Source organism: Ailuropoda melanoleuca, chromosome 20 (genome assembly GCF_002007445.2).
Source record: "Ailuropoda melanoleuca isolate Jingjing chromosome 20, ASM200744v2, whole genome shotgun sequence".
NCBI classification, from domain to species: Eukaryota; Metazoa; Chordata; class Mammalia; order Carnivora; family Ursidae; genus Ailuropoda; species Ailuropoda melanoleuca.
This window is the reverse complement of record NC_048237.1, coordinates 13,077,894-13,093,556: the sequence shown is the minus strand read 5'-3', so window position 1 is coordinate 13,093,556 and position 15,663 is coordinate 13,077,894. Positions and strand designations below refer to the sequence as shown.

General features: G+C 38.5%; 1 long non-coding RNA gene across 2 annotated transcripts in view; it reads right to left on the bottom strand.

Moving 5' to 3' along the window:
* LOC105239132 overlaps positions 1–15,663 on the bottom strand; it is a 283,627-nt gene that overhangs the window by 181,320 nt on the left and 86,644 nt on the right. The gene's annotated exons all lie outside the window — the stretch shown is intronic.

Genomic DNA, 15,663 nt, shown 5'->3' with positions numbered 1-15,663 from the left:
AAAAAAAAAAAGAAAAAGAAAGAAAGAAAATACGAAGAGAGAGAAAATACACTAGGAAAAAGGTTACAGAATAAAACATGGTACTACCCTATTTGTGAAAAAGCACATGTGAGCTCACATGCACACACACACACACACTCACACTTACTTGTAAGTAAACTCATAGAAAGGGGCCTACAGGTTGTACATATTACATCTAGGGAGAGAACTGAATTGAGGCTGATAAAGAGGGAATTTTATCCTTTTGCTGTGTTCTTCTGTATTATTTGAATCTGTTGCACCAGGATATTCATGTTACTTGCTCAATATAAAATATTCCCATATTAAAGAAAGATTACCTTTTTGTTTATTCTAAGATTTCTTTTATGTCCCACAGTAGAGTTTTATAGTTTTCTTTATACAAGTACCAAAAACATTGTTACACTTTCCTTGAGTATCTTATATTCTTTTGTTGCTCTTATGAATGACATTTTTCCTATTATATTTTCTGACTGGTTTTTGTTGGTATACAAGAAAGCTCTTGATTCTAATAAATTTATTTTTAATCTATTCTGATTACTAAAACTTATCATTTATAGATTTTTAGATGATGTACTTGATACAATTATATATAGAGAGAGTCTGTTTTGTTTCATTTTTTTTAAGTAGGCTCCACACCCAGCATAGGGCTTGAACTCACAACCCTAAGATCAAGAGTTGCATGCTCTACCAACTGAGCCAGCCAGGTGCCCTGCTCCAATTATATACAGAACCACCAACTGTAAATAATTATATCTTCTCCTCCTCTACCATGTTTTTCCTATTTTGTTCTCTTGTTTAATTGCATCACCTCCAACTCATAGAATAGTATTAACCAATAGTAAATACTTATTTTTAACAATAGAAATCCTTTCACTGTTTTACCTTTAATTGATCCTTGATTGACTGATTCATTTATTCTGTTTATTAACTACCTACCACATGCTAGGCATTGTGCTAAACTCTAAAGATCTGATGATAAGCAAAACCAGACATGTCCCTGTAGTCACAGAGCCCTTAGTCTAGTGGGAAAGACAGACATTATCAAGTCATCATACTCATCAATATCTAATTACAAATTGAGAGAACTGCTAGGAAGAAAAGCAACTTGAGATGTGTTCTATGAGAATGTGAAACAGAGGAATATAAAGAAAGAAGAGGTACTCCTTTATGCTGTCACTAAACAAGAATTCCATTAAGCCCATTATAAGTCTATAAACTTTTCTTCTAAGAGAATATAGAGGAATTGAGTCTCAGGGATACCCAAATCCTTATGATTGTTCAGAGGTGCAAATACCACTTGCTCTTTCATTTTGAGTCCTGATATATTTCATATTAACTCATAAAAACTATTATTTGTAGAGTGTCTAACTCTGTGCTACTTTGCACCTTATCAAGCCTCCCAACCACCAATTCATACAGGTATTACTGTCCCTATTTTACACTCAAGAGAGTTCAAGTGGGCAAGCCGGGCGTGTTTCAGGGTACAGATGATTATCAGGTGATGTTTGATGATTGATGACTCTTACCATACAACGGGGAGTTGGTAAGACTAGGCATTGACTTAGACTTTTTATATCATTAGACTGTATATTTCTTGAGTGCAGAAATTACGTTTTAGTTATATTTATATGCCCAGTACCAAACACAGAGCCAAGCATTTAAGAAATGTTCATGAAAATGTTCATTGAATGTTGAACGAATGGCTTAATCATGGATTGCTATGCCTACCTAGAATAAGAGTGTCAAAAGCCTTCACATTCCCATTTTGTCTAAATTAATATACTAAGTCAGATTTTTATCAAATTGTGGGACTACGAATGTTTTCACATTTGGTTATTTACATATTAAATTCTAATCTAGTTTCAAAGTATTGTAACATTGTCTAATTCAAATGCAATCATTGGGGCGCCTGGGTTGCACAGCAGTTAAGCGTCTGCCTTCAGCTCAGGGCGTGATCCCGGCGTTTCGGGATCGAGCCCCACATCAGGCTCCTCCGCTATGAGCCTGCCTCTTCCTCTCCCACTCCCCCTGCTTGTGTTCCCTCTCTCACTGGCTGTCTCTATCTCTGTCGAATAAATAAATAAAATCTTTTTTTAAAAATGCAATCATTAAGAATAAAAATTCTAAAGAATTGTCTAAAAAATCTAAAATTTAAAGAATGTTTACGTAGATAAAGAGTAACTTCTGAAAACTAGAATAGGGATATATGAGAAGATGCTGATGAAGTTGGGGACATTGAACATATAAATTCTGCTTAGTTTCTCTCCCAGTATAAACAGGACTTCCATTCCTGTCTGAGGAGACTAACCCTGCTTTGCCTGAAGAATCCGTAATGGCCTCCCCCAAAGTAGTTGCCTTAAAACACAGCTCTGAGTCTCCTCAGGACCTCCTCCTGCCACCTCTCTGTGTTTCTAGATCTAGATTCAAGTGCCAGCAGGCCCCAAAGAGTGAGATACAAAGCAAGACCCATGAGCAGGTATACTATACAAAAGAACTATGTAATTTTTCTAATTTATGCAGGCAAAAATATGGAGAATTTGTGAGGGAATGGATATCAAGAGAGTTGATAATAGTAGAAGGAATATAAAATTCAGTCGGGTCAAATGTATTGCTATGGGTCCACTAAACAGAGATTCTAGATTCAGTGTTGTAACGCAAAGGGTTAGAAAGAGCTATAATAGTTTATTTGGTCGGTTGGCTAAAACACAGATCAATAAGTTGCCTACAATAAATGAAGTAGAAATTCCAGAACTGCATTGGTATACTGTAGAGAAAGATACCCGAAGGCTTAGGGAGATTAAAATGTTAGAGTGGAGTTATTGTGTAAGACCTGGTCACTCACCCCAGGAGGCTTTAGAGGACACAGCTTTCACCACAACTATGAGGAACAGATTTGTAAGGGGAACCCCAGCATCCCGTAGTGCTTTAACCTGAATCACTGAAACAGAGTCACCATTCCTCAATCAATACTTGAGGACCCAGTTTATAGACTCAGAACCTCTTGAATTCAGGAGAAGATGGGTTCCTTGAGGAAAGACACTGCGACTCTCCCCAAAATTTATATTATCAATCTTTCCCCCAGCTCTTCCCAAAGGGGAATAATCAGATTTTTCCAGGAACACTAGACACTAACTCTGAAAAAACATTAATTCCAGGAAACCCAAAACATCATTGAAATCCATCAGGTATAAAAAGGGAGCATTTGCCGTATTGCTAGCTGCATATCAGGTATCAGAGGGTGTATTCATTTGCTCAAGCAAGGAAATCACACCTGAAACAGCAGCTGCAATTGGAGTCACCACTTAAGTTTATGATAAACCACTGTCACTCCCAAAGATCCATCTATTTTCTGCATCAAGTTGAACTGCCCATCATTAACTGGGTGTAACCTGACCCACAAACCCATAAAGCTGGGTGTGCACAGCAGTACTCGTCATCAAATGGAAGCAGCATATACAAGATTGGGCTCAAGCAGGCCTTGAATGCGTAAGTTACATGAGGAAGTGGTCCAAATGTCCATGACCCCTGTTCCTGCTACATTACCTTCTCTCTCCCAGCCTATACATCTGGCCTCATAGGAAGTTCCTTTCAATCAGTTGGCAGAAGAAGAGAAAACAGAAGCTGATTTACACAATCAGCAGACACCAACCACAAGCAACCGACTGCACAATACAGCCCTTTTCTGGGACATCCTTCAAGGGCAGTAGTTAAGAGAAATCCTCCCAGAGGGTAAAAAAAAAAAAAAATGGACCCTTGCAAGCCTGGAGCAATGTCTTCCAGGAGTCTGTATATGTACTAAGTCAGTACATCCAATATTACCCCCTACTGATTCACCTAAAGAAAAAGTTTGTTTCCCATCGCCACGACCTTATGTTTTTCTGGTCTAGAGATCTTTCGTTTTCCTTGGAAGGAGAAATGGCCAAAGGCATGAGTCTATGGATTCGTTGGCTGATGCCAATGTTTTGGCTGGATGGTCAGGGACTTGAAAGGAATAAGATTGGAAAAATTGGTGACGAGGAGATTTAGAGAAGAGGTATGTGGACAGACCTATTAAGTGGGCAAAAAAACGTGAAGATATTTGTGTTCTGTGTGAATGCTCACCAAAGAGTGACTCAGCTGAGGAGAATTTAAATAATCAGATGGATAGGGTGACTCATTCTGTATATTCCGTCAGTCTCTTTCCCTAGCCACTCCTGTCATTGCCCAGTAGGCTCACGAACTAAGTGTCCGTAATAGCAGAAATGGAGCAACACGGAATTCCACTCATGGAAACAAACCTGGCTATAGCCACCGCTGAGTGCCCAACTTCCCAGCGATAAAGACTAACACTGGGTCTCGAATATGGTACCATTCCCTGGGGTGCTCAGCCATTTACCTAGTGACAGGCTGACTACACTGGACTGCTTCCAGCGTGAAAGGGGCAGTGCTTTATTCTTAATGGAATAGACACTCTTGATATGGATTTACCACTCCTGTAATGCAGTGCTTCTGCCCAAAGTACCATCCATGGACTATAAAATGCCTTATTTTACTATCACAATATTCCATACAGGATTGCTTCTGATCAAAGAACTCACTTCACAGCAAATGAAGTGCAACAATGGGCCCATATTCCCAGAATTCATTAGTTCTACCATCTTCATCATTCTGAAATAGCTGGCTCGATAGAACACTGGAATCACTTTTAAAAGCTCAGTTACAATGCCAGCTAGGTGGCCATACCTTGCAAGCCTGGAGCAACGTCTTCCAGGAGTCTGTATATGTACTAAGTCAGTACATCCAATATTACCCCCTACTGATTCACCCAAGGAAAAAGTTTGTTTCCCATCGCCACGACCTTATGTTTTTCTGGTCTAGAGATCTTTGTTCCAAATGGAAGAATGCTTCCACAGGAGATACAACAATGATTCCATTGAACTGGAAGTTAAGACTGCCTTCTGACCACTTTAGACTTGTCATGTTTTTGAATTAACAGGCAAAGCAAGGACTTACTGTTCTGCCCTGGGTGATTGATCCTGATTCGCAAGGGGAAATTGGGCTGCTACCACACAGTGGAGATAAGGAATGCAAAAGATCCCTTAGAACATCTCTTAGCACTCCCATAGTCTTTGATTAGTCAATGGAAAACCACAATAACCACCTGAAACAGGACTGCCAATGGCCAACCCTTTGGGAATGAGTTTAGTTACCTCACCAAGCAAAGAACGACAACTGGCTGAGGTGCTTGCTGAGGGTAAAGGGATTATGGACTGGATAGTGAGAGAAGTTAGTTACAAATTGTAGGAGTGCTGACAATACTGATTCCTTCTTTGGCCTTCTATCTTTCTCACATCCACTAATGATCTCTCTTGGGGCTATGTGTACTGAGCCCCTTGGAGATTAATAAACATACCTTAGAAATGTCTGCCAAGGCTAGAATGGGGGGGGGTTGCTTCGGTCTCCCATGAATTTGTTAGAGATAACATGGTCTTTCTCCTTCCAGACACACAGATGGCTCCATGAAGTCTGTAAAATGTCAGCTGTCAATTAGGTGCATGTGAACCCACAGATCTCACTATAATGCCCTTTTGCACATCCCCTCGCTCTACAAAATCTGGAGATCAAGGTCCAGACTTTGCAGAGAAGACCTGCACAGCTCCAAAGGGCAATCCACCCAATCTTCTCTTCCTAACTTATTTAGTTACCCTGAATAAAATGCTGTGTAAACTCTATGGAGCTACTGGCTTCATTTTTCAATCCCAAAGTGCCTTCTCAGTGTGGAGGAAAGTCCCCCTCCCTACTTTTTTTTTTAAAAATTATTTATTTGAGAGAAAGCAGGGGGAGTGGTTAGGGAGGGGCAGAGGGAGAGGGAGAAGCAGGCTCCCACAGATCAGGGAGCCTGATGCAGGACTTGATCCCAGGACCCTGGGATCATAACCTGAGCTGAAGGCAGATGCTTAACCAACTGAGCCACCCAGGCAGCCCTCCCTTCTCCCTACTTTCTAATATAAATACTAGCTATGACAATGTGACTAGTTGCAGAGGACTGAAATTGTGAATATTTCTTCCTTCTTCTGTTACAAATATGTATGTTTATATATACACAAACACACACAGACACAGTGAACATGTTTTTCTTCCTTCTCTTAACCGTTTATCATGTAACACATAAGATGTATTAATAACAGTTAACTTTACATCATGGTATTTAAGTTATAGGATACCAAGGAGAAAAGTAAACATCACCCAAGGATTTCTGGGGAAATGGTTACTGTGTTTGGCTATATGTAAGAAAATTGCATCATGTCAGACAGAAATTTGACTTCATTATTGTGGTCTTTAATTGGTTAAATACGATTTCCTCTTTGAACAAATTTATAATATATAGTAGTTCTTTTAACATACTTATAACTGCTTTGAAGACTTTGTCTGCTAAATCCAACATCTGGGACTACTCAGAGGCAGTTTCCATTGACTGTTTTCTCCCCCTGAGTATGTATCATACTTCCCTGTATTTTTTTTTTTGCATGCCTTGTAATTTTTTTTTTTTTAGAAAATCTGGACATTTTAGGTAATAAATTGTGCAATTCTGGATTCTGAGTTTCTTTCTTTTCCCCTCCCAGGATTTTTGTTGTTACGGGCTTTGTATTGTTGTTGTTAAGTAACTTGCCTGGAGTTAAACTGAAAAATCTGTTACCTCCAATGTATGTGGCCACAGATGTCACTACTCAGGGATTTTTAATTCTCACTTTTATCTTTTAGCCTAACTTCCTAGCAACTATCCCTGTGCTTGTAGAGTTTGGTGGTGAAGCACTCATTAGTCAGAGATATTCAAACACCTCTAACTCTGAAAACTTCCATTCTTTGACGCTAGATCTGCACTTGCAGATCTTAAAGTTTGGGCAGTTTTCAATGATGCCCACACTTTCACTTTCTGCGGTAGGGCCCTCTTGGTCTTCACAGCACATGCCTTCAGGCTCCCAGATGGCCAGAGAAGCTTGGCGTTCTAATCAAGATGTATCATATTGCTGTTACGCACAACAGCCAAGACATGGAAATAACCTAAGTGCCCATTGATAGATGAATGGATAAAGATGTTGTGGTATATACATTTATACACTTTATATTATACATTATATATAATGGGATATTAGTCAATCATGAAAAATGAGGAAATCTTGCCATTTGCAACAACATGGATGGACCATGACAGCATCATGCTACAATAATTGACAAAAAATGATAAGTACTGTTTGATTTCACTTTGATGTAGAAAATAAAAAACACAAACAAAACAAACAAACAAACAAACAAAAAAACCCCAAACTCATAGAAAAAGAGATCGGACCTGTGGTTACCAGAGGCAGAGGTTCAGGGGAGGGGGAGTTGGAGGAAGGAAGTGAAAAAGTACAGACTTCCCGGTGTAAGATAAACAAGCACTAGAGATGCAATGGACAACATGACTCTAGGTAACATTGTTATATGATCTATAGGAAGGTTGTTAAAAGAGTAAATCCTAAGAGTTCTCATCAAAAAGGAAAATTTTTTGGTTTTTTTTTTCTTTTTATTATATCAATGATGGATGCTAACTAAACTTATTGTAATCATTTCACAATGTATATAAGTCAAACCATAATGCTGTATATCTTAAACTTAACACAGTTATGTATGCCAATTACATCTCAGTAAAAATGGATTTGAAAAGAGTTGTCTTATTGCTAAGATCTCTCTGTTAAATTTCTGGATAACCTTCCTATCTGCCTTTTGCTTCAACTGAGACCCAAGGCTAAGAAACCTGCAGGCTTTTCCTGTTTGCTGAATGTGGGTTTTCCACCCTCTACTCCAAATCAGGTTAGCCTCTTCCAGCTACTGGTTTTCAGAGCCAGTACCATCCCAATAAGAACAGCCCCCACAGACTGGGGCCGCAGATGGAGATGGACCCTGGCAAGGACACTCACTCTTTTAGTGAAGCCTCCTATCCTTTAGCAGTTTTTAATGAACATACAGTTTTCAATTAGCTGTTTGCTTGAGCCCTGTAGATTCCCTGAGCCCTAAAATGATTGATTTTGAAAATTCTGTACAGTTTTATAGTTGATTTGGGGGGAGAGGATTTGTCAACCTCTTCACTTCTCTATACCTAGAAATCCATCTTCATATAATTTTATGCCCGCCTGAACTTAAAATAATTTTATACTAGTTTGAACTTTTCTGCCCTTGTTAGGAATACTTTAATGATGTTTTTTCCAATCTCATACCCTAACATTGCTGCATTCACTATAACTATAAACATTGGATTTATTCTACTCCATCATTTTTTTACTCTATCATTTTTCATAATATAGCTTCCCAATCTCCCAGGGGGAATACAATAAGTACAAACTGCTATTTAATATAAAGACTTAATGGAAGTTATCAGGCTTATTATGTTGCATTCAAGTCATCAATGAAGGAAAGAAGAATTGGGAGGAAAGGAAATTTCTGAGAATAAAGGAATAAAGAAAATCTTCATACATTCATTTAGTGAGCAGCAAAGTGTCCCCATAGGTGCAGAAGCAACATTCAAGTTACTCTAAGAAAAAAGAGAGGGAAAGAGTAAAGTCATATTTGTTGAGGGCCATACTGTGCCGGGCTCTAGGCTAGGTCCTTTACCTGCGATATCTCATTTAATCATTTCAATAACCCTAGGAGCTAAGTTTTGCTGTCTGCATCTTACAGAGGAGACGCTGAAGCTCACAGAAGTCAGGTCAATTGCCCGAGGACAGCCAGTTAGTAAGTGACAGAGCTCAGAGCTGGCTCCGTCGGTGGAGCATGCGACTCTCGATCTTGGGGTTGAGTTTGAGCCCCTCACTGTGTACAGAGATTACTTTAAAAAGAAATAAATGTAAATACATACATACATACAACTACTCTACCTGACGCAAGAGTCGCACATTGATTCTCAAGGGATATCTTGGATTGTTTTTCTGTATGTTAGGTAGGAAGAACACTGAAATTAGAAACAACAGTGTGAGGAGTGTGGGGTTTTCTCTGAGATTTAAACAAGTCTTGCTTGACTCTGGGAAAACAGACCATATTCAACTGTATCTCAATGAAAATGAAGTACAGCTACTAATATTTTTTTAAAAATTTGTAACTCTACTAATCCCAAAATGGGAGAAAGGAATGTAGTTTGTTAGCATTCTTATTGCTTCCTGTTTGGTTCTGTAAAGTTATTAGCAGTTTAAAATGAAACAAGGGAGGGAGGGAGGGAGGGAGGGCAGAAAGAAATATAAAGATTTTTAAAACAATTTTTTAGAACTTAAAAATAAAAAAGCAATCTGTATGTTTACTTCTAAAACCATCTGGTGGATGAAAATTTAGGAAACTTTATCCTGCTTCATAGCCTTCCTGATAGGGAGAGAAATTATTCTGGAATTGTATATGGCAAAATTTAGAAAACAGACCACGTCAAAGGACTGTGTAAGAGAGAAGGGATAAACATGCAGTTGACCGAGGACTCAGGAAGGGGCTCCTACCATCTGACTGGCAACATGCCCCATGATTCTTCTCAGTGTTACTAAGGCTCTTACGATCTCTAGGGGGCAAAATTTCACACATAAAATTGGATAGTAAACACACATACATGCCCACACACAAATTCCCCTGGAAATCCAGAATGAGTATAGAGATAACAAAGAAAATTATCTGTGTAAGGAAGGGAGAAGACCAGCATGACTGAACAAGAAGGACAACATAACTGCAAAGGGTCTGTAATAGAACCTAGTGAACTAATGCAGGTTCTTTTTTTTAAAGATATTATTTATGTATTTATTTGTCAGAGAGCGAGAGAGAGAGAGCGAGCATGCACGCACAAGCAGGGGGAAGCAGAGGGAGAATCAGGCTCCCCGCTGAGCAAGGAGCCCAATGTGGGACCCTGGGATCCTGACCTGAGCAGGAGGCAGACGCGTAACCACTGAACCACTCTGGCGCCCCCTAGTGTAGGTTCTTTAACAGGGTGTAGCATATGATGCTCCAGGAAAGATAGACCCTTCTGATTACGCTTGTATAGGAAGGGTTCATGTAGAGAGAAATAAAAAGCAAAAGGCTTAGCCACCTAGTCTACTGTAACAGCACACATATAAGACGGCCTAAGGATGAGAGAGATAGCTTGAGAATTGAAAAAGAATAAGGAGAAAGAATAAAATGTGAGACATAGAGAAAGAACAATCAGAATTTGATACACGATTGAATGTGGGAGCTTGAGTTAAAGGATGAGTCAAAAACAATTTCAGGACTATAACAGTAGGCAGCCAGAAGAATGGTGAGACTAGGAAGGCTCTCAGGATGTAAACAGTAGGAAAAAAAATCAGTTTGGGACCAACAAACATTTTGGTGCTGGTATCATATAGTTTCTCTACTCGTGTATGGACAGCTAGTTGTCCACAGATGTAGAACTCATAAGGAACCAAAAAAATAAAAAATAAAAATAAAGGCATTTGAAGCTATGCGAGTGCATGAACTTTCCAAGAAATTAGCGGTCCCATGCGGACCAAAGGCTACGCCCCGGAGAACTGCAGGTGCGGGTCACGGAGCATCAGAGCTAAAGAGGAACAGCTGACAAACGTAAGCATCCAAATGAGGGTCTTTTTTGGTTTTGTTTTTAAGAATAGTACGGTGAAAGCAGAATAATTCAAGATTTTAAAAGACTATTAATCACACAAAAACCTGTACATGAAAGCTCAGGGCAGCTTGATTCATAATAGCCCAGAACTGGACACAACTCAAATGTCCTTCACCTGCTGAATGGCTAAACAAGCTATGGAACATTCGTACCACGGAATATTACTCAGCAATAAAAAGGAATGAGCTAGTGATACATGCAATGACCTAGAGAGAGCTCCGAGAGTTTTCCTGGGTGACTAAAGCCAATCTCAAAAGGTTACATGTATTTCTGTGACTCCATGTATATTATGTTCTCAAAATGATAAACTTAGGGAGATGGGGAACATATCAGTGGTTACGAGGGACTATGGAAAGGGAAGGAAGTAGAAATACCTTTAAAGGGATAACATAAAGGATCTTTGTGATGATGGATTAGTTCTGTATCTTGATTGTGTCATAACACAAACCTACATACGTGATAAAATTGCATAAACCTACACATACAAAAGTCGCTGCGTATAAAACTGGGGAAACCTCAATTTCGTTATACAAGATAACATTTCATTATATAAGACGCCACTATTGGAGGAAAACTGAGTGAAAGGTACACAGGGTCCCTCTCCACTAGTTTTCACACTAGTCCTGCGAATCCATAATTATTTTGAAATAAAGTGGGGGATAGAGGTTGTGCCAAGGGACACAAGAATGTTAGGTTTAGCCAAGAGCAGCTAATTTATTTCTGGCTTTATTGAGGTATAATTAAATTAAATTGTAAGATATTTGAAGTAGACAACATGACAATTTGATATACATAGACTGTGAAAGGATTCCCACCATCAAGTTAATTAACACATCCATCACCCCACATAGTTACCTTTTTTTTTTTCCCCTGGTGAAAACATTTCGGTTTTATTCTCTTAGCAAATTTCAATTAATACAGTGTTATCATCTATAGTCACCATGTTATACATTAGATCCTTAGACCTTATTTATCTTATAACTGTAAGTTTTTACCCTTTTACCAACCCTATCTCTATTTCCCCCAATCCTCAATCCCTGGCAAACACTTTTCTGCTCTGTTTCTATGAGTTCAACTTCTTTTGGATGATCCCACATATAATAGATACTATGTGATATTTGTCATCCTTTGACTTATTTCACTTGGCAAAATGCCCTCCAGTTTCATCCATGTTGTTACAAATGACAGTTTCCCTTTTTTTTTTTTAGACTGAAGAATACTCCATTGTGTACATGTGCCACATTGCCATAATTAATCCATCTGTTCATGGGCATTTAGGTTGTTTCCATACCTTGGCCATATATTGTGAACAACGCTGCTATGAACATGGGAGTAGAGATATCTCTTTGGAATAGTGGTTTCATTTCCTTTGGATATTTACCCAGAATTGGGATTGCTGGATCATCTGGTAGCTCTATTTTTAATTTCTTGAGGAACCTCCATACCACTTCCCATAGTGGCTGCCCCAATTTACGTTCTCACCAACAGTGCACAAGGGTTCATTTTTGTTATCTTTGGTCTTTTTGATAGTGGTCATTCTAACATGTGTGAGGTGCTATCTCATTGTGGTTTTGATTTGCATTTCCCTGATGCTGAGTGATGCTGACCACATTTTCACACATCTGTTTACCATATCTTTTTTTTAATTTAAATTCAGTTAGCCAGCATACAGCACATCATTAGTTTTTGATGCAGTGTTCAATGATTCATCAGTTGCATATAACACCCGATGCTCATCACATCACGTGCCCTCCTTAATGCCCATCACCCAGGTACCCCATCCCCCCACGCATCTCAGAAAAACGTCTCTTTGGGTCTTTTGCCCATTTTAAAATTGGGTTATTGGGCTTTTTGCTATTAAGTGTGAGCCCCTTGTATACTTTGGATATTAACCCCTTACAGAATATATGGTTTGCAATCCAGAAGCAGTTAATTTTAGAAGATTTTCTGTAGTGTGAAGATGAAAGTCCAAAAAATTAGAGATTAAAGAAGGAATTGCTATACATACACAATGGAATATTACTAAATCATAAAAGAGAATGAAAACTAGTCATTTATGACAACATGGATGGACCATAAGGGCATCATGCTAAGTGAAATAAGTCAGACAGAGAAAGACAAAAACCACTTATATGCAAAATCTTAAAAAATGAAACAAAACAAATGCCAAGCTCATGAGACCCAGAGAACAGGTTGGCGGCTGCCAGAGGCGGGAAGTGGAGGGTGATGTGAAGGGTGAAGGGGGTCAAGATGTACAAATTTCAGCTGTAAAATAAGCAAGTCATGGGGGATGGGGTGTACAGCCTGGGGATATAGTTAATAATACTATAGTGCATATTCGGAAGTTGCTAAGAGAGTGGTTCTTAAGGGTTCTCATCACAAGAAAAAAAATTGTATAACTACATATGATACAGGATGTTAACTAGACTTACTGTGGTAATCCTTTTGGAGTATATACAGATACCAAAGCATTACATTCTGTACTGAAATGAATATAGTGTGATATTTCAATTACACCTCAATAAGGGGGAAAAAAAGGGAAGGAAATGCATGGTGAATAGTATCTTCTTCCAACTAAACCCAAATAACACATATTCTGTTCCTTAATGTTATATTCCACAATGTTTCTTAACATTATAATCTAAACCAAAATGGAAAAGGCTCGGAGAATAAAGGAAAAAGGGAAGATTCTCTAGGCTGTGCCAAACAAAAGCAAATACAGTTTGAAGAGATTTTGGAGGTGCTGTACCTTAATCTCTGATTTGCTGAAACTGATTGCAAGAGGAATATAAGTGGAAGGTTTCCCTGCCTTTTTCTAACTCATTGTCCTCCCAGGAGAATTAATTTTTCAACCAGGAACGAACATCCTGCAAAGCCAGGATTGAGGGATATCAAGGACTTACTACCAAATGGATTATTATCACAGAGCAGAGCCTTAGAATTAATATAACAAACAGCTACATTTTTGCTTTCTGTTCCCTTCATGGTGTACTCAGGGTTAGAATGATAGGAAAGCAGGAGAGTACTTTGCAGGATAACTTACGTAATTGGAAGTCACTAGTGTATTTGCAGCTCAGCATGTGGGACCAAAGAAGTTCAACTCATTGTCTGATCTGAAAATAATCACCCTTGATGCAGAATCCTATTAGGTTCGGAAATTTAACATATAAGACAAAATGTTTCTACTTCTCTCAAAAGTCCCTATTGCAAATACTTATATCTGAGGACCTTGCTGTCTAAAATCTGATTCATTTCTCTCCAACACTCTTTTCCGAGCACTCCTTGAAGAATGTATATATAATTTATATGTAAATATTCATACACACACACACACACACACAAACATATACATGTATATATAGCTCCCCTCAAGAGTGGTTTGCCTCTAATTTCATGAGAAAAAAGCTTTCCTTTGCCTTTTGATAACAGCCATAATATTTCATGAACAAATGCCACTTTTATTACTAACTTGGGGAAAAATCTTAGAAATTCTTGTTCATCTGTTTTGGTTTCATATAAATCAGAATTAGTGTTTCAGAGTAAAAATAAATGTTTTTTTTAAAGATTTTATTTTTAAGCAATCTCTACACCCGACGTGGGGCTCAAACTCACAACCCCAAGATCAAGATTCGCATGCTCCCCTGACTGAGCCAGCCAGGCACTCCTAAAAATAGAATCTTTAAACTTTAGAACTGGAAGGGAACTTAAAAGGTTCTCTATCCAACGCCCCCTTTTAATTTTTTTTTTTTTTTACAGATAAAGAGACTGAGGCACAAAGAAATGAATTTCTCAAGTCTATGAAAACAATAAGATTAGAGAGACAAGAAGCCTGTCTAATGTGTTTAGTACTGTTCTTAAAAGCTGGAATCCAGTCTTTGTAGTTTTGCCACACACACACACGCACACATACGCACGCACACATGCACACGCGCACACGCACGCACGCACACGCGCGCACGCACGCACGCGCACACACGCACGCGCACGCACGCGCACACACGCATGCCAGAACTACTACACTCCTATTGCGTTCACTATTCTATTCTGGCTGCAATGGATACTGTTCTACATTTCTCTCTGTGCACATGCGCAAGCATGTCTTCGGAATAAAGCTCAGAATTGCTATAAATATTGACAAATTGAAATTGAATTACTAGATATTGACAATTTGCTCTCTAAAGTGGTTGCCTGATTTTTTACTCCCGCTACAGTTCGAGTCCCCATTTGATCTACTCATGCATTTTAACTTCGGCCAATCTGATGGGTATGGATGGATCTTATTGTTTGAAGCTAAGTTTCCTTGATGACTATTTATATTGAGCACCTATTCATATGTTCATTGCCCATACGGGATTTCTTCTTCACCATTTCTGTCAAAGGTTGATCAGTAGTTCTTTATACGGTCTGCGTATACTAATCATTTGTTGCTGTCATGCATTGTAAATATCTTCTCCTAGTGAGACCTAGTCTTATCCATTTCCAGCAAACAGAATACCTGGAAAATCCTAAAATATAGAAAAACGTGCAAAGTTTTTAAAGATAAAAAGGAAGATGAGAGAAGGAGGGAAAAAGCAATTTCATATCTTGTTCTAAGGTAGGCATTTGTAGAAGGTTCCACAACAGATTTCATAGGACTAATCATCAAACCATTTTAGTTCAAAATATCTGATTAATTGATTAATATTTTTACAAGAATAAATCCAGGGTATTTGGTGGTGGTGGTGGTGATGGTGTTAATGACGATGGTGGCTTTTTATTTCGTATATTGGTTTTTTTGGTCTCTCTGGGCAACTATTTTTTAACCAAAAGTGATTTTTTAAAATTTTTGCTCACTTTTTAGCAAGTCACTACAGTTGACAAAGGATCATAAATAGGTTAGTAAATGTTAGTTTATAATCTCTTAAGATTATTTCATTACTGTTTTTTTTTCTTTATCTCCACCCTGCCTTTCTTTTTTCTATAGAAGGCACAATTACATAAAAGATACATAGAGTCCACATTTG